Genomic DNA, 17,968 nt, shown 5'->3' with positions numbered 1-17,968 from the left:
GGAGAGAACGTGCTGAAGCCTTCGTCTTGCATTGGTCTGAACGCAAGCAATCTAATCCAATATTTTAATTAGGGACATTACTTTCAATAATTTTTGTTATATACATTTATAATGCAAACTAATTCCTATATTTTTACATTATATATTTTAATTATGCAAATTAGTTTTTATTTTATATATTTCTTGTTTGCAAACCACTGTTTTTGTTTTTGTTTTTACTTGTTTCAGTCATTTGACTACGGCCTTGCTGGAGTACCACCTTAAAAGTATTTTTTAGCCGAAGAGATCGACCCCAGGACTTATTCTTTATAAGCCTAGTATTTATTCTATCGGTCTCTTTTGCCAGATTGCTAAGTTACGGGGACGTAAACACACCAACATCGGTTGTCAAGCGATAATGGAGGTCAAACACAGACACAAAGACACACACATAAATAAATACACACACACACACACACACACACACACACACACACACACACACACACACACACACACACACACACATATATATATATATATATATATATATATATATATATATATATATATACACGACGGGTATTTTTCAGTCTCCGTCTACCAAATCCACTCTGGCTTTGGTCATTTCAAGGCTATGGTTGAAAACACTTACCCAAAGTGCCACGCAATGGGACTGAACCCGGAATCATGTAGTTGGAAGTAAGCTTCTTACCGCAGAGCTACGCCTGCACCTGGCCTGTTTTATATTTTTATATATTCTAATTATGCAAATTAGTTTTTATAGTTTTATATTATATATTCTAATTATGCAAATTACCTCAAGCCGAAAGTCATTGTAACTCATTTCATATGTGAAATCTTTGTCGATTTGCCAAGCGGATTTGAGTTTTACTGGAAAGGGCCAATAACACCGAGATACATCCCTAGTTATTTCCTTTGCTTGCTAATAAGGATCAGATTTTCCCCTTAAACATGTAAATTAATTTTGTGAAATTGTTTTTAAACTTATCATTCCCTTTTCTTTGGAGGAGCCAGAATTCTCTTTGAATTCCTACATTTTAAATAATGGAGGTTACTATTTTTTTTTTATTTTGCAAAAATAAAGGGCTTCCCATATTTTTTTTATTTGCCACCTCCAGACACCCCTTTTTAAAAAATTGTTTTTGAAATTTCACGTTTAAACATACAAAGATTACGATTCTGAAGAAGAAGAATTCAAAATTCTCAAGACACAACAAAAATTCAAAACTTTAATTTAATTACTTAATTGCTTACAGTAATTTTTCACCTAGATTTTGTGATCATATAACAAAAGAATGTCTCTTAATTATTTTTATGCCCTGGTGAGGGATAAATAATTTAACGAAAGAAAGTATTCACACGACGCAATACGATTACTGTTACACGAGGTTCAACGCTCGCTGTTTACTGCTCACATACAATTACAATCAATTGCTCACAATCAATTGCTACTGTTAACTCGACAGTTCTTTATTTTATCGAAATGCGTCAGTCCACTTTTAGTCATATCGGGGTGGCCGGAATCCTTCCACAACATCTCCTCTTTTGAGAGTTAGCCTACCGTAACTTCTCTCCTTTTGGGGAATTAAACTCCGTCCAGAGTTTTTAATATCTCTTAGGGTTTAATTCCAGTATTTCCGTTCTTTTCCTTTTTCTGTTACTTGAACGTGTAATTTCAATTTGTTTGCGAGTTGGCACCTCAAATGTGTCGTACAATACTTTCATGGGGATTTCATTTCTCGTGACTGTTTCTTCTGCGAATCTTTTCATAAGTTGGTCTGTACGATTGGGTGATGAGGCATGCACGTCTGGCCTGGATTTTGGTTAGTTTGGTCTTTCATTGGCTGAAATATCTCATCTGTGCATGACATGAATACAGTTGATAATAGTAGTTCGCTAACTGAACCGGCTGATCATGACCGTTGCTAGTTTGTTGTTTTGAGGTAATATTTATTCCCACTTAAACGTAGATGTTCGATTAGAACAAACTTTAATGCGGTAGTCACTGTGTGAGAAACTCTCGTATTGGCCTTTTTGTGCAAATGCACTCTTGTTTATATCGCCAGATCATGTGATTTCGACCTCATTAGGACTTGTCAATGATGGACACTTCACCGCTAGAGACAGCAGCAGTTCATCTCCCCGCCATCGATGTATAGATCGACAGCACAAGGACGGGTGCTGGTGTCATGATTAGCCAGTCAGCTTGTTAAAAATATATATATTAGCGACAGAGACAATATTAACACCGAGAGGTAATATTTATTCCTACTTAAACGTGAATGTTCTATTAGGACATCCACGTTTCTAATAGTTACCATGCGGTAGTTACCATGAGAGAAACTCTCATATAGGCTTTCTTTTTGGAGAAAAATGCACTCTTGTTTATATAGCTAGCAGGGAGATAAATCCTCGCTACCTCCAGTACTGAGATCACCAGAACACGTGATTTCACCTTGTTTGGTCTTATCGATGACAGACGCAATTTGTTTTCTGTTCATTCGCTCAGCATCTGGTGACACTCGCCATTGATTCAATAAATGTATCTGTCGAAACAGGTTCACATTCACCATGATGCATCCCATGATTTCATCGTATATTGGCTTGACAAGTGCAACTACTCCGGGTCAGAATAAACCGGGGAATCGTGACTAAGAGATGGTTCCACACTTCTCAAAGCCCTGGAACTCTCGAACCACGGTCCCACTACGGGGTTAATAAACTATAGCTCACACAACAGGACTAAAATATATCATTATTTATTTCACCTGGGAAACCATCCATCTGGGCTGCCTCGTTTGCGTCGCTTTTACAAACCGTTTATGATTAATTACTTATTAATAAGGACGTCACATTGACAAGCAGTTATAATAACACTATATAAGATCAAATAAACGATCTCTGTCCCAGTTAACGATGGCATTCAAATCACATATTTCTATCTTCCACTCATGTCGAATTTGTTTCATTTCTGCCGGATTTCCCCAGTGTTGAGTTTCGAAGCAATTGTGCAAGTAAACGGAAGTAGTATTGTTGATTTTGGTGAAAAGAAAGAAAAAAGTGTTCCGGTCAGAGGTGGGAGATATTTTCAACGACACGATGATTTTTTTCTTTTATCTTCTTTTCTTTTCTTTTTTTTTTTGTTTTTGTTGTAAAGCGCGTCTATTCACACACACAAACACACACATAAATATATGCACACACAGATATACAGTGTTCTAGAAATGAGGCACTCTTTACTCTGGTTTAGTCACATCGTCATTCTGTCACTCTTGTACACATGTCTGTCTGTCTGTCTAATAAGTATTAAAGTATTTATACATGTCAGGAAGAGAGAGGTGTTCGTTGTGTGTACGCGTGTGTGCGTGTATGTGAGAGTGTGTGTGTGTGTACGTGTGTATACACACGTGCATACATACATACATAAATCTATAGATAGATAGATAGATAGATAGATAGATAGATAGGTACGTGTGTGTGTGCAAGTGTATGTATGTCATGGGAAAGAGAGGGAGAGGGAGGGAGAGAGAGAGGGGGATACAGAAGGAGAGCGTTGTTCTGAGATCATATATTGAAATTAAAACAATTACATCGTTGAAGTGTCACGATATTCCATTTAATGCAAACACACACACATACTTACATACACACACACTCACTCACTCACACAAACGAATACACACACATACACACACACATCTATCGTTATAGTTCCTTTTTCTTTACTTTCTATAATACATATTATGTCTACAATTTAAAATATTCTAAAGTGTCAAAAGATTTCGTTATACATCTGTGACCTACCCACTGACTCAGTTTCTTCTGCACATACATTGTGGTTGTACAACGATATCGTTGATACTTTTTGTAGTATTGGATTGTGCAAAAAGTCGGTTCGGTTTTTGTCGACACTAATCTTCGAGTACTCTCATAAGTAGCTACTTCAGTCTGTCCTATACGCCTGTGCACTCGTTAGATACTTGACACTTCTAAGTAGTTCGGTGCTAATTTGCGACGAGACAGGTTGTATTTTGTATACTTGAAATCACCCTGAAAATGGGGAACCAAAACGAACATTATCGACACCTCATACTTTTCTATTTTAAAATAGGCAAGAAAACGACAGAAACCTTCTGGAAGGTATGTACTGTGTACGGAGAGGATGCTATTACGGAACGTATGTGCCAGAAGTGGTTTTCACGATTTCTATTGAGAAATTTTTCGGTTCAAGACACACCACGTTCTTGCTGGCCAACTAAGATTAACAGTTACAAAATGAAGGAGTTTGTCAACATAAATATCCGTTATACGAACAGGATGGTCGCAGATATCCTCCAGATATCTAAATCGGGTGTTGAAAACCATTTGCATCAACTTGGTTACGTCAGCAGGCTCGATTTGTGTCCCTCAGCAATTGAATGAGGCTAACCTTGCCCAACGGTTCTCTATCTGCGAGTTGTCGTAGAAACGTGAAGATTCATTTTTTAAGAGTGGTGAGAGGGGACGAAAAGCATATCGTCTATAACAAGATGAGGCGGATACGATCAAGGGGGAAGCGCGGCGAACCACCATAAACGACCTCCAAAGCAGGACTTCACCCGAAGAAGATTATGTTTTAATTTGGTGGAGTTGGAATGGTGTTGTCTTTTACGAACTTCTTCTCACGAACAGAACTGTCGATTTGGATGTGTACCGTGACCAGCTGGACAATTAAAACGCAGCGTCCAGCACTTGCTAATCGTAAGGAAATGCCAAACTGCACACTTCTTTGCAGACGGGACAGAAATTAGTAGGGTTTGGCTGAGAAGTTTTACTGTGCCCTTCATATTCGCCTGACCTTCACTTTCAGATTTCCACTAATCCATTGAATAGACAGACCAGAAAATTCTTCGAGCAAAGAATAATAGATCTGCCCACAAGATGGCAAAAGGTACTGAAACAAAACGGTAATACTATCATTGACTTAATTTAATCGCTTTGTTTTTAAAACTTGTGTCTTATTTTTACAAAAAAAAAAAGAAAATGCACGGACTTTATAGCCATCCCAATACAATATAATAATGGTTTCAAATTTTGACACAAGGCCAGCATGTTCGGGGAAGGGAATTAAGTCGATTACATTGACCCCAGTTCTTGACTTGTGCTTATTTTATCGACCCCGAAAGGATGAAAACAAAGTCAACCTCAGCGGCATTTGAACTCAGAACGTAAGGCCGGGCGAAAAGTTGCTAAGCAGTTTGCCCGGCGTGCTAACGATTCTACCAGCTCACCGCCTTACGAAATAATAATAATAATGATGATGATAAAATGGGAGTTTATAACAGCAAATATGTTCTCGATAAGGTTAACGTTGTGTTGTATGTATGTGTACCTGAAGATGGTGTATTATATGCAATGATGTAATTTATGAATACATCAATGAAATTCTAAAGAAAAAGCTGTCGTAAATTTTAAACACTATTTATGTTCTCTTTATTGTGTGTGTGTGTGTGTGTGTGTGTGTGTGTGTGTGTGTGTGTGTGTGTGTGTGTGTGTGTGTGTGCATGCGTGTGTGTGTATTTGTGTGTGTGTGTATTTGTGTGTGTGTGTAGGGGCAGTAGGAGCGATAGGGGCGGTAGGGGGACGGTAGGGGCGGTAGGGGCGGTCCGACCCGGGCTGCATTTTTAAAGAGATGGCACGTTTGGATCTGCTTTAGGCAATATGTATTTTTTTGTGGGGTCCGGGGGCAGCAAAGGGAAGGGCCACCCTGGGCGGCACACTCTCTAGCTACGGTAGTGTGTGTATGTATGACAAGATGTATGACAAGATGAAGCGGGAAGGATCAAGCGGGAAGCACGGCGAACCACCATAAAAGACCTCCGAAACAAGACTTCACCCGAAGAAGGATATGTTTTAATTTGGTGGGGTATATATATGTATAATAAAGTCTATTTGTCAACACAATGTGGCAATCCTACACAGGACGATGTTACTACTTTTTTATCCCCAGGAAAACATCTTTTCCAGCTGGCTACCGACACATGGTCTGTGTCCGTATACTATGAGCAAGGGAGTTTATTGCTCCCTTTCTATCCTTAGCGAGAGATTTAAAACTAGTTGTTTTTCTCTTTACGAGACCAGCGACTGTGTATTGCTTTAAAAGTATAAACTATGAGCAAGGTCGAGTAGCTGCCATCTCTAGCCGATGATTGTCCTGTACCGAGGAAGAGAAATAACTCAGAAGCCATTGGTTTACAGGTATCGCTAAGGCTAGAAAGGGAGCAATAAACTCCCTTGCTCATAGTATACGAACACAGACCATGTGTCGGTAACCAGCTTTCCTGGGGCTAAAAAGGAGTAACATAGTCCTGTGTAGGACTGTCACATTGTGTTGGCAAATAGATTTTACTGTTCGGTACTGTTACTATATATTTCTCGCTCAAAGATTTAGAACTAGTTCTCTCTCTCTCTCTCTCTCTCTCTCTCTCTCTCTCTCTCTCTCTCTCTCTCTCTCTCTCTCCTTCTCTCTCTCTACATATATGTATGTATGTATATCACGTATTGTTAAACATCGTCATTGTTAAAACGTTTTTTTTTTTTGCTTAATTAGTCCCTTCACAAGTCCACTGGCCAAACCGGAGATGTGGTCAGAGTGTTTACAACAAAGTAGACCTCGTTAAAAGCACCCCCTGCCTGTCAGGTGATACTCTGTTAAGCCAAGCAATAAATTCAGTCTGTCACTCATGCAGGCTATGATAGGATTTGACCTCGGAAAACAAAGAGTTGAAAGAAATACTGCGATGTTTCCAATGTTGTGACTTTCTTACATTAAACAATTAATCACTCTGGATTGGTGCAGTTTTCTTTTTATCGACCACCCACCCGCTGCCCCAAAAGATAATAGGTAAAGTTGACCTCGGCGGAGTTTGATTCACTCTGAACAGTTAATATATGTTACACTCCTGCGGATCGAACTGAAAGATACGATCTGTTTGTAATAACAGCCAAATTTCTTAAAGAAAATTATCTAGGACACGTTGTTTAAACGTAGTTCTAAACATTTTTCTTCTTTCATTGTTATACATCGGAGCCGGCCTCGGACACTTTCAGTAACACATCAGTTTCTCATGGTGAAATGAATACTGGGGGTCTCATGAACCCTTCTCTGATTCTCGTACAAAGGAGTATTGTGGGTCGACCCCCAGGTCGCTGTCTCTATTGTGTTTAATTTTGGCACAAGGCCAGAAGTTTTAAAGGAAAGGCTTTAATCAATACCAGTGACCCCTGTACTTGACAGGTACTTTATCTTATCAACACCACAGCAAAAGTTGACGCTCTAAGAACTCTACCAGCTCGACGCCGAAGTTCTAATTACATTTAGTTGTAAATAAAGACAAGATGGTTATGAGTGGGACGTTTTTGATTACAATAGGTCTGCTTAATTGGGGATGAAATGGCACAGTGGTTCTCAGCCAGTTTTTACATGTAGACCCCTTTGATTCTTATTTTACTTGGGTGGACCCTCATAGCCATTCCATGTTTACAAAGCCCCATTATATTTCTATAATTAAATATCTTTAGGATGCGTATTAAAAATTGTCAAAGTATTCTGTGAATTGTAAATGCAAATCCAATTTATTGCACATAAATTTTAACAACAAAATCTTGAATGAACTCCCAAGTGTCATATGGACCCCAGCGGAATTTGAACTCGGCGGAATTTGAACTCGGCGGAATTTGAACTCGGAACGTGAAGATGAACGAAATGCAGTTAAGCATTTTGCCCGGCGTGCTAACGATTCTGCCAGCTCGCCGCTTTGTCTGCATATAACTATATTCTTTTCTACTCAAGGCACAAGGCCCGAAATTTTGGGGGAGGGGGTGCCAGTCGATTAACTCGACCTCAGTATGCAGCTGGTACTTAGTTTATCGACCTCAGTACGCAACTGGTACTTAATTTATCAACCTCGAAGGATGAAAAGCAAAGTTGACCTCGGATACTACTACTACTATTACTGCTGCTGCTGCTGCTATTACTATCACCTCCACAACTATTACTCCTACTACTACTACTACTACCACCACCACCACCACCACCATTACCACTAGTCATTGCATCAAGATCAACTCTGGGTGTGGAGAATCAATAAGTCTCAATCCTATGTGTACCAGTAATATATATCTGGTAATATATCTATCCCACCGACAGTGCTAACCGCCACAAATTGCCTATCAGTTTAACAAATTCAACATTGATCATTGCACAATCCACAGGATCAATACCTAAATCCCAGCTTCTGTTGTGTTATTTAACTGATGGGACAAATCTCACTTTAGAGCGGAAACTAGACGAACACATGCTAACTTCCCCAAAAGTCGTTTGTATATGTGAATTTAGGCACATTGGATAAATTGTTCTAGCCAGAGGCAATAAGAAATAACTAGCAAACGATTTGATCTCACGATCAGTGAATTGGAAATCGAGAATATTGTTTCGTCTTATTTTCAATAGATAATGTACCTAAGTAGCGTATGCATTAAAGAAAGAATATTTTTTGAAAAGTATAAATTTGCAAGGTTTAAGTAGCAGTCGAGAGTTACCTCCCTTAAAGCTCAAGGGCGATAACTACAGTTTCACAGGTTGTTCTGTCTCTTATTTATTTATATTTTGGGGGTTATTTTGCAAGTGGGACAAAGAGTGAACCCTACAATTGTTGCAATGCCAAATTTCAACCTCTGACAAACGTGGTGCATGTCCTTAAATCTAAAAATTAGTTTAATTCTTATGGTCCCAAATATGGACCATATCGTATAAAAGAAGTATGTTATACTTTAATCTTAGCAAGAACTCAAGGTACCGAGCCGTTATAACTGTAGATTGTGTTTGAGTAGCCAAGGTGTCCAGCCATATCGAGCAGGTAGCTAAAAGGCAGTACTTATATTTAAGCAACGCATAGCAAATATATACGTTCGAAATAGGGGCCTTACTCTCCAGTCCTCCCTCTTCGCAATTTTCATGTATGTCAGATGATAAATGATCCCACAGAGTGAGAACTTGTTACTGAATGTTATGCTGACATTTTTGCTGTTAGATATCAAAATATACCATCTTCACTACTACTGACACCAAATTCCATAGCATCTGTTGAATTTGCTCCTTCAGTACTGTAATTCCACCTTGAACGTGTGCACAATTATGCCTTCCCCGATCTTGATTCTGTTGCTTATCTACATTTCTGTCATGGTGACCTCTTTCTAATGCATCAGCTCTCACTCCTCTTCTAATCCTGCTTTTCTCCAGAAGAGTGAAAAGTTTCCTGCGTTATTCCTTTATTCAGAAAGGTCAACCCTCACAATTTGGATTTATCCCTACCTGCAGCTACTGTGGCCATTTCACTGAATTTCTTCAGAACATCACCTGAATCACAGATGGTAGCTCATGAGTGATTATATCTGTCTTGATTTAACCGAAACCTTTAATTCTCTATAACAAAAGCAAAATATGGCAAACCTTTCTGAAAAGGTTGTGAAAGCTAATCATTCGCTCTGAAATGGGTGTGAAAGCTAATTATTCTCGGATGAAAGAGGTAGTCCCTGTACTAGGACTACATTCTGCACTTTATGTAATGACATCTGGTGTCCTGCAGACATCCGTTCTCTGTACCCTGTTGTTTGTTGTGTATATTAGCAAAATATATGCTAACTTGAAGCATGGTACTGTGCTAACATACGCAAACAACATTAAGCTAGATCTTGACATGAAAAGAACGAATTCTATATCCAATAAATCATTCAGCAAGCTGACCTGGACACAGTGCAGCAACGAATTGAAGTCTGGCAGTATAACTATTTAGCAATTGAAAGATGTTAATGATCTCAACAGACCACTTCGCTTCCATTTGATGGTATGGGACCCTGGGAAAGCCATGTCGTTCAATATATATTAGCTTATATAGATTTGATACTTCTGTGAGAAAACTATAAAGCTGCTGACACTAATTTTGCATTAATTTCGGGGAGGGACATATTCGGGCCTCACCGAACGTGAAAACACTTCAAGGCCCAAATTAAGGTGGCAGTCTCTGCGCAATTGCCTGATTTCTTAAAAACAGCAGCCGTGTTTCTCTCACATTTCACCCTAATTTCGTAATACATTGGCTCCCGGACTTCATTTCTCGTTTTGCTCCGGGATCCTTATATGATATGAGCTCCATAATGTTTTCGGAGGTGAGGCACTAAATCATAATTGAGGTAAAGATCGGTGTCTGTACGGCCCTTTGGGGGGAAGGGGTCCACATAAATTTTTATTGTTAAAATTTCTGTGCAAGTTCTAAATAATATTTGATTAATTATAAAAATACAAGATTTTTGATGTGAAACCGTGTGTTAAAACAAATATTGTTATATTTCGGGTTGGTCATTTATTATTGTTCTTATTTTGTCTTAAGAACAATAATAAACGAGTGAAGAATGAATATATAGTGCGTGTGTTTATTTAGCAAAAAAGAAATGACCGTCCCGAAATATAACAGTACGGCAATATGAAATAGGAACCAAATGGGTCCATAGGCAAGAAAATGGATTAGAACCACTGGCATAGATCGTGTTTTTAACCATGATCTACTGGCGGACATTTGTTACTGTCTGTTCTAATTATATTTTCTATTTTCCCAGTCTTTTATTTTAGCTCGTTACGGGTCGAAACCCAGTTTAATATAAATTTGAAAATCAAGAGAAAAGCGAAAATAAAAAATAATAAAATATAGTGGGGGAAACTGTTGTTCTAGGGTACCACAATCACAAGCTTAAGTAATCATAGCGTGTCAGCTCCCAAAAGGCTCACAGGAAAGAAATAATGAGACTACCCACCACGGAGGTAGTGCGAGTTTGCAAACACACTGCCACGACTCGTTTAAGTTGTGTGGGAGCCAGTAAGGAACGATAAATTGGATAATGCAATCTCTAATATAAAAAAAGTTCTGATGGACACCGCTAAAACACCTTTTATGTCAGTTCTGTTTGGGAAAGGATGCCATTGTGATAAACAACAACTCTAGGCGACTTCGCAATAATTATTTAATTGTACAAGTATGATTCTTCGTACATTTTGCTGAAAAACAAAAATCCATGCGTTTCAAATAGTTATCTCCCTTTGACCACTATTTTTGATAGTTAAGGGAGGTAACTCTATTGCATTGATAAGTTCTGTTTCTTCCCTTTCATGCAAATTACTAATTGCGTTTATGCATTTGTTTTGCAAGATTCTTGGTATAAAATCGTGTGTTGAAACAGATATTGTTATACTTGGAGACAGTTATATTTCGCCAATTAAACAGACGTACTGTATATTTGGTTTTCACTTCAGTTTTGTTATTATTATTTTAGTTTTTTTGTCAAAGCTCTATCGTCACTCATCCTGTGACCTCTAACGACAAAATAGAATAAGCAGAACAAGAGGAGACACTAGGATAGAGAGCCACTGAAGAGGTCACAGGGGATGTGACGAATGAAGTTTGACAAAGAAACTAAAATAATGATAATAAAGCTGAAGTGAAGACCAAATATATAGTGTGTGTTTTTAATTGGCAAAAGATGACCATCCCAGACATTTTCATCTGTCTCTTTTGATTAATCTGATCTGATAATCAGAGAGTCATCTACTTTCTACGATTGCCAGACTTTCTGACAATTCCGGAGGTAATCATGGATTATCATATCTTGAATGAGGATGTTCGATACAACGACATAAACTTCATCTTTAAACGAATCCGAGAGAGAATAAATATCTCCCGATTTTGGCGCCAGTGGCTTAGTGCAACAATGAAGGGAAAAGATTTAATAGATTTACTCTTTGTCTTTTGGCTAAAGAGGGTTCATAAGATGTAAGGAACTTTTCAAGAATGAAGGTGTGAGCTGCAGACCTAGTAATTCTGATATCCCCCCAGCCTATCTGGGGTCTCCAATATGCCATACTGTGGTTTATGGTTCTGATTACGGTAGGAAAGTGGGGAAATGTGGAAATCATTCTTGTCTTCCCTCTTAATTTATGTCCATCATTGTTGATGGTACTGCTGGTGCTGTTGCTGTTGTTGTTGCTGTTGTTGCTGCTGCTGCTGCAGTTGTTGTAGTTGTTTAGGCCTAATTGAGCAGACCCACGATCAAAAATGTTCCAGTCATAACCATCTCATTTTTTGTATATCCGCAACGACATTGTTCAAAACAGTTCTTGTCTAGCCTCTTATTTTATGTTGTTTTTGTTGGTGAGGTGGTAGTGGTGGTGGTGGTGGTGGTGGTAGTGGTTCTGCTGCTGCTTTTGATGATGATGATGCTGTTGTTGTTTAACCCTCATTAAGCAAACATGTGATCAAAATGTTCCAATCATAACTGTCCCATCTTTTGTAAATCAGCACCGTAATTATTCAATATCTCCAACTTAATTTAATTGTGGTTTGAGGTAAATTTTGGCCGATATTTCTGTGATGGCCACAGAGGAGTTGGAACAAGAATGGTCAGAACATAGCAGCGCTCCCTCTCTCTCTCTCATCTCCCTCCCTCTCTCCCCTTTCTCTCTCTCTCTCTCTCTCATCTCCCTCCCTCTCTCCCCTTTCTCTCTCTCTCTCTCTCTCATCTCCCTCCCTCTCTCCCCTTTCTCTCTCTCTCTTCCTTTCCCCTTCCGTCTCTCTCCCTCTCTTTATATCTATTTATCTATCTGTGTCTCCCTCTTTATTGTTTAAATTCAAGCCAATCTTGTTTGAGCAGACCTTTGATCAAAGATATTCAAACTTTCATATTCTTAACATATTCTGCCAGCTTGCTGCCTTAATAATAATAATAATAATAATAATAATAATAATAATAATAATAATAATAATAATAATAATAATAATAATAATAATAATAATAATAATAATAATAATAATAATAATAATAATAATAATAATAATAATAATAATAATAATAATAATAATAATAATAATAATAATAATAATAATAATAATAATAATAATAATAATAATAATAATAATAATAATAATAATAATAATAATAATAATAATAATAATAACAATAATAATAATAATAATAATAATAATAATAATAATAATAATAATAATAATAATAATAATGATGATGATTTCAAATTTTTTGCACAAGGGCAACTTAGGGGAGGAGATAAACTCGCTTACATCGACCCCAGTGCATAACTGGTACTTATTTAATTGACTCCAAAAGGAGGAAAGGCAAAGTTGACCTCAATGGAATTTGAACTCAGAACATAGCGACAGTCGAAATACCACTAAGCATTTTACCCAGTGCGCTAATGATTCTGCCAGCTCAAGTAGTAGTAGTAGTAGTAAAAATGTTTGCAAATTTTAGCACAAGGCCAGTAATTTCAGGGAAGGGTATGAGACAATTAGATTGACCCAGAGTGAGAGTGAGAGAGAGGTGACTGTGTGCAGTACATAGTCTCAAGGTACATGGAGATGAATCTAAATGAAATGATAGAGGATCGTCCAAGGTGTGAACGTGCAATGAAGAAGGGGGGAGGAAAAGGAATAAATGCAGTGAGAGGTTAAACATATATAGAATAGAGGAAACAAGATAGCAATGATGCCATTGGCAGGGGGAGGACAGAGGAGGTAGATGACAGAGTGATATTGGGCTGAGGGAAGAGACAAGCATAGTGCATGATGAAGAGATGTAGTTTGTTTCATTAGGGTAGGGACTGTGAATTAATGTTACGTGTAGGTGGAATACACAGAACTTCCAGATCTCAGTTTCACTGAGGTGAGTGGGTACATAATAGTTGAAAAGGAATTCAACTCTTACTCAACTTCTTCTTGGGAGCTTGTGAAAGTAGTACAGGCCATATACAGGAGTACTGTTAATTAGGTGAGAGTTAGCCAAGAGTACAGTGATGAATTTAGTGTACAGATAGAAGCATTCTGTGTGATCAAGGATGCGGAAGGTTAATGTCAGTTTATGCAGTCAACATCACCATAAGACTGTCAGAGAGCTCGGAAATCGAGATGATCAACTCTACCTTTAGGGAATACAAAGTGGTGACAGGAGCAAAAATTAATCAGGAAAAGTTGGTGGGCCTACAGCTCAGCACCTGGAGAGGAAGGTCCATGCCAACCAATTGTGTTGTAGGGCACTGGACGGAAGGGCTGGTTAAATTGCTTGGGGTCTGATTTGGTCCGGACTGCCAGGTGGACAAGAACTGGAGGGAGGTGGACAAGAACTAGAGGGAGGTGACAAGAACTGGAGGGAGGTGAGCAAATCTCACCCAGGAATGGGTTAAGAGAAAGCTGTCCCTGAAAGGTCAGGCGGAGGTGATGAATGCATACATTGCTTCTGTCATCTATTACCACCTGATCATCGTCCCTTGCCCTGCTTCATGACTGACCAAGCTGGAGCACTTGCTTTTCCACTTGCTGTGGAAAGGATGTGTTCCACTTGTCAGGTAGTCCATCTGCTGTCAACAGCCGCTGATTGGAGGGCTGGGCAATGCAATGACATGTACATTCCAGCATTTTCTTAACAGTGAACAGGTGTGGTTGCCGTTTGTCAAGCAGAATTGATGTAATTGACTTACAGTCAAAATTATTATTGTTATTATTGTTATTATTATTATTGTTATTATTATTATTATTATTATTATTATTTATTATTATTATTATTACTGTTATTATTGTTATTGTTATTATTATTATTATTATTATTATTATTTGTTGTTGTTGTAGTAGTAGTAGTAGTAGTAGTAGTAGTAGTAGTCAAGTCCTCTTATACATATCTCTGTATTTTCCTCAATTTATCTCAGTAATTTATCACAAGTTGAATTAGGTCAAAGGTCAAACAAGCTAAGATAAAAAAAAAACGAAAATCCATTTTCAATGTGACTTTTTTAGAAATTACAGATAAATAAGTTTCAGATTCCTCCTCCTTTTCATCCTCTTCCTCAGTCCTCTCCTCCCATTTCTCATTAACAAACAACACAACATCACATACACACACATAGGTCAATTCTTTATCTCTAACACTGAACTTGAGCACTTACATAGCCTTACCTGCCACCTTGGGTCTTCTGGATACCAATACCACTCATATATATGTATGTGTGTATGTATATTTATTCATACATATGTGTGTATGCATGCATATATATATATATGTGTGTGTGTATGTGCATGTCTGTGTGATTTGTGTGTGTGTGTGTGTGTGTGTGTGTGTGTGTGTGTGTGTGTGTGTGTGTGTGTACATGTGTGAAGAAGCTATAACAGTTTTATGACTTTCTGCTGTCTTAAAAAGGCAATGACAGTCTTATGACTTTTGCTTTCTTTTATCTCACTTAAGGATATCTCATGGCTACAGCATGTCTGTAATTCTTCTGTGCTAGAATAGCCAAATGCTGTTTGATCTCTTTATTCATTCAAGCCATTCCAGCTAACTTCTCTATAAATTCAAATGTTATTTTAAAAATACCTCTTATCCAACAATATTGGTTGGATTCATCATGATCTAGGTACTATCTAACTAGTTTGATATCTGTTTAAAATTTTATTTGAAGATCATGAATTATATGTTATGATGTAATCCACGAATACATCAATAAAATTCTACCAAAACAGCTGCAATAAATTTTAAACCCATTTATGTTCTTTTTTTATACCTATGCCACACTAGAGTTGGATCAACAGTTTAAATTGGATTTGTTATTTACATATCTACAGTATCCTACCAGTACATGATGCATTCATGGTTGTTTTACCTCACTGTGAACCTTAGGTTATTGTACCTAGCTATTTATGGCATCCTACTCAATGTGCCTAGATTCTATTGGCACATCTCAATCTCAATGCTAAGATTTTTCTTTATCCACTCTTTTCATTGAAATTTATTTTATTTACCTAATTCTTGTAGAGACTTAGTTATAAGGAGAAAGTCATCAGTATAAAGGTGCACTTATGGGCAACCAATATATACAGGCCACTCTGCTGGATGGTTGGTGTTAGGAAAGGCATCCAGCCATAAAAACTGTACCAAAACAGACACAGAAGCCTGGTGCAGTCTTCTGCTTGGTCAGCTCCTGTCAAATCGTCCAACCCATGCCAGCATGATGATGATGATGATGATGATGATGATGATGATGATGATGATGATGATGGTGGTGGTGGTGGTGGTGGTGGTGGTGGTGGTGGTGGTGATGATGATGATGATATGCATGCACTTTGACTCTGACAAGTTGTAGCAGAAACTAAATCTGTTATTTATGCATTTTCCTGAGGAGTAGTAGGAGACATAATTGTAACAGCTTTTGTCTTTCCTTTTCTCCTTCCCTCTCATTAAACCCAAATATCTTTGCTCCACCCCACCATCACCACACCAGTGCATCATTAATTACTGTTCTCCATTAATTTACCTGCCTTTTACTTCAGTAAACAATTACATTGTTGTTCGTGTCAAATATCAGATGAATATGTAAGAACTTAATTAGGTGGATTTGTCAGTTTTTTTTTCCCTGCTTTTCTATCTCCAATTTGTTCAATGTCATGTGTGTATACATATTTATATGTAGACATATTTGTATGTATACATACATATTCATATATAAAGATAAAGATATACATATACATACATACAGGGACATGGGAGTGTCTAAGTTTCTTATCAGGCAGGTAATGCATGAAGACATTCAGTATTCCTCATACAAGATGGGAAAGGGCCAATTTTTATCCCAAGCCATCAAGGACAGAGGAAAGACCACACAACAAAGCTTTTGAACAAACTCCAGCATCCCCTCCAACTGTACATGCTTTGGTTTTTCTCATAGCAGAAAATTTTCTACCAGGATCAGATGGTGAACACACAGAACAACCATTGGCTTGCTGTGTCCCCAGAACATGTACCAAGAGTGATAAAAATCAAACATCTGATCAACATCATGGTGTTTGGCATGATCACAAATGATTGTGATGTTCTGCCTCTATTCATCTACCCACTTCAGATATAGACCTCAAATGCCGAGAGGAGGTAGTGCTGTGCTGGGTCGAGAGGGTGGCTGCTGGAAGACCCGTATGTCTGGCAACAGGACTCTGCACCAGGCCACACAAGCAGAAGAACCCAGTCATGGCTGTCAGTTGATTTCTACAACCACACCACCCCTAACATCAGGCCACCTAACTCCCCAAACTGCAACCATCTTGATTATTATGTGTGGGACGCAGCTGAGTGAGAGACCAACAAAACTTCTTGTAAAGCCAAAGATGAACTGAAGGCAAGGATTATGGCAGCATTCACCAACTAAAACGAGGAGACTGTCCAGAAAGAAGAGTTGCAGGAGATTCCAAAGTTGTCTGGAGGCCATGGTTGAAGCCAATGGCAATTTTATTGAATAAATTTACTCTTTAGTATTTCAAGATATTTTTATGTAATTTTGGTAAATATATCTGTTAAAATGAGAAGTCAGTATTACTTTTAATTTTTGTATAATTTAGGCAACAATATATTATTAAAGTGAAACTATTATCTCATATATGATATGAAGAAAGTTCCTAGCCCATCAGGAATTACTAGCAAGATGTTTGAAATATCTGGCTGAGTGGGATATGGCCTAGTCACCCATATAGTTAATCAGGTCGTCCAAGAAGGGGTCATGTCCAACGACTAGTGTAGCAACATTATAGTCAACTGCTACAAAGTTAAAGGTGATGCCTTGGACAGAAATATTTACAGAGGTATCAAATTACTGTCATGGAAGGTACAAATCAGTTCATGGCAATTTCGTTTTGTACCAGAGAGAAGGTAATTGCAAAAGGAAGTATTAGCTAAAAATAACAATAGTATTTAACATTTGTCAATATGAAGAAATCCTCTGACAGAATCTCCCTCTACCTCATCCAGTAGTTACTGTGAAAACTAGGGGTAAATGAGTGGCTGGTGAGAGCTGGCCAAGCAATGTTTGGGGATGTTGTCAGTAAGATGAAAG

This window comes from Octopus bimaculoides, chromosome 16, assembly GCF_046866305.1.
Source record: "Octopus bimaculoides isolate indiv1 chromosome 16, ASM4686630v1, whole genome shotgun sequence".
In the NCBI taxonomy this organism is placed as follows: Eukaryota; Metazoa; Mollusca; class Cephalopoda; order Octopoda; family Octopodidae; genus Octopus; species Octopus bimaculoides.
Note: the sequence above shows the minus strand (reverse complement) of the source record.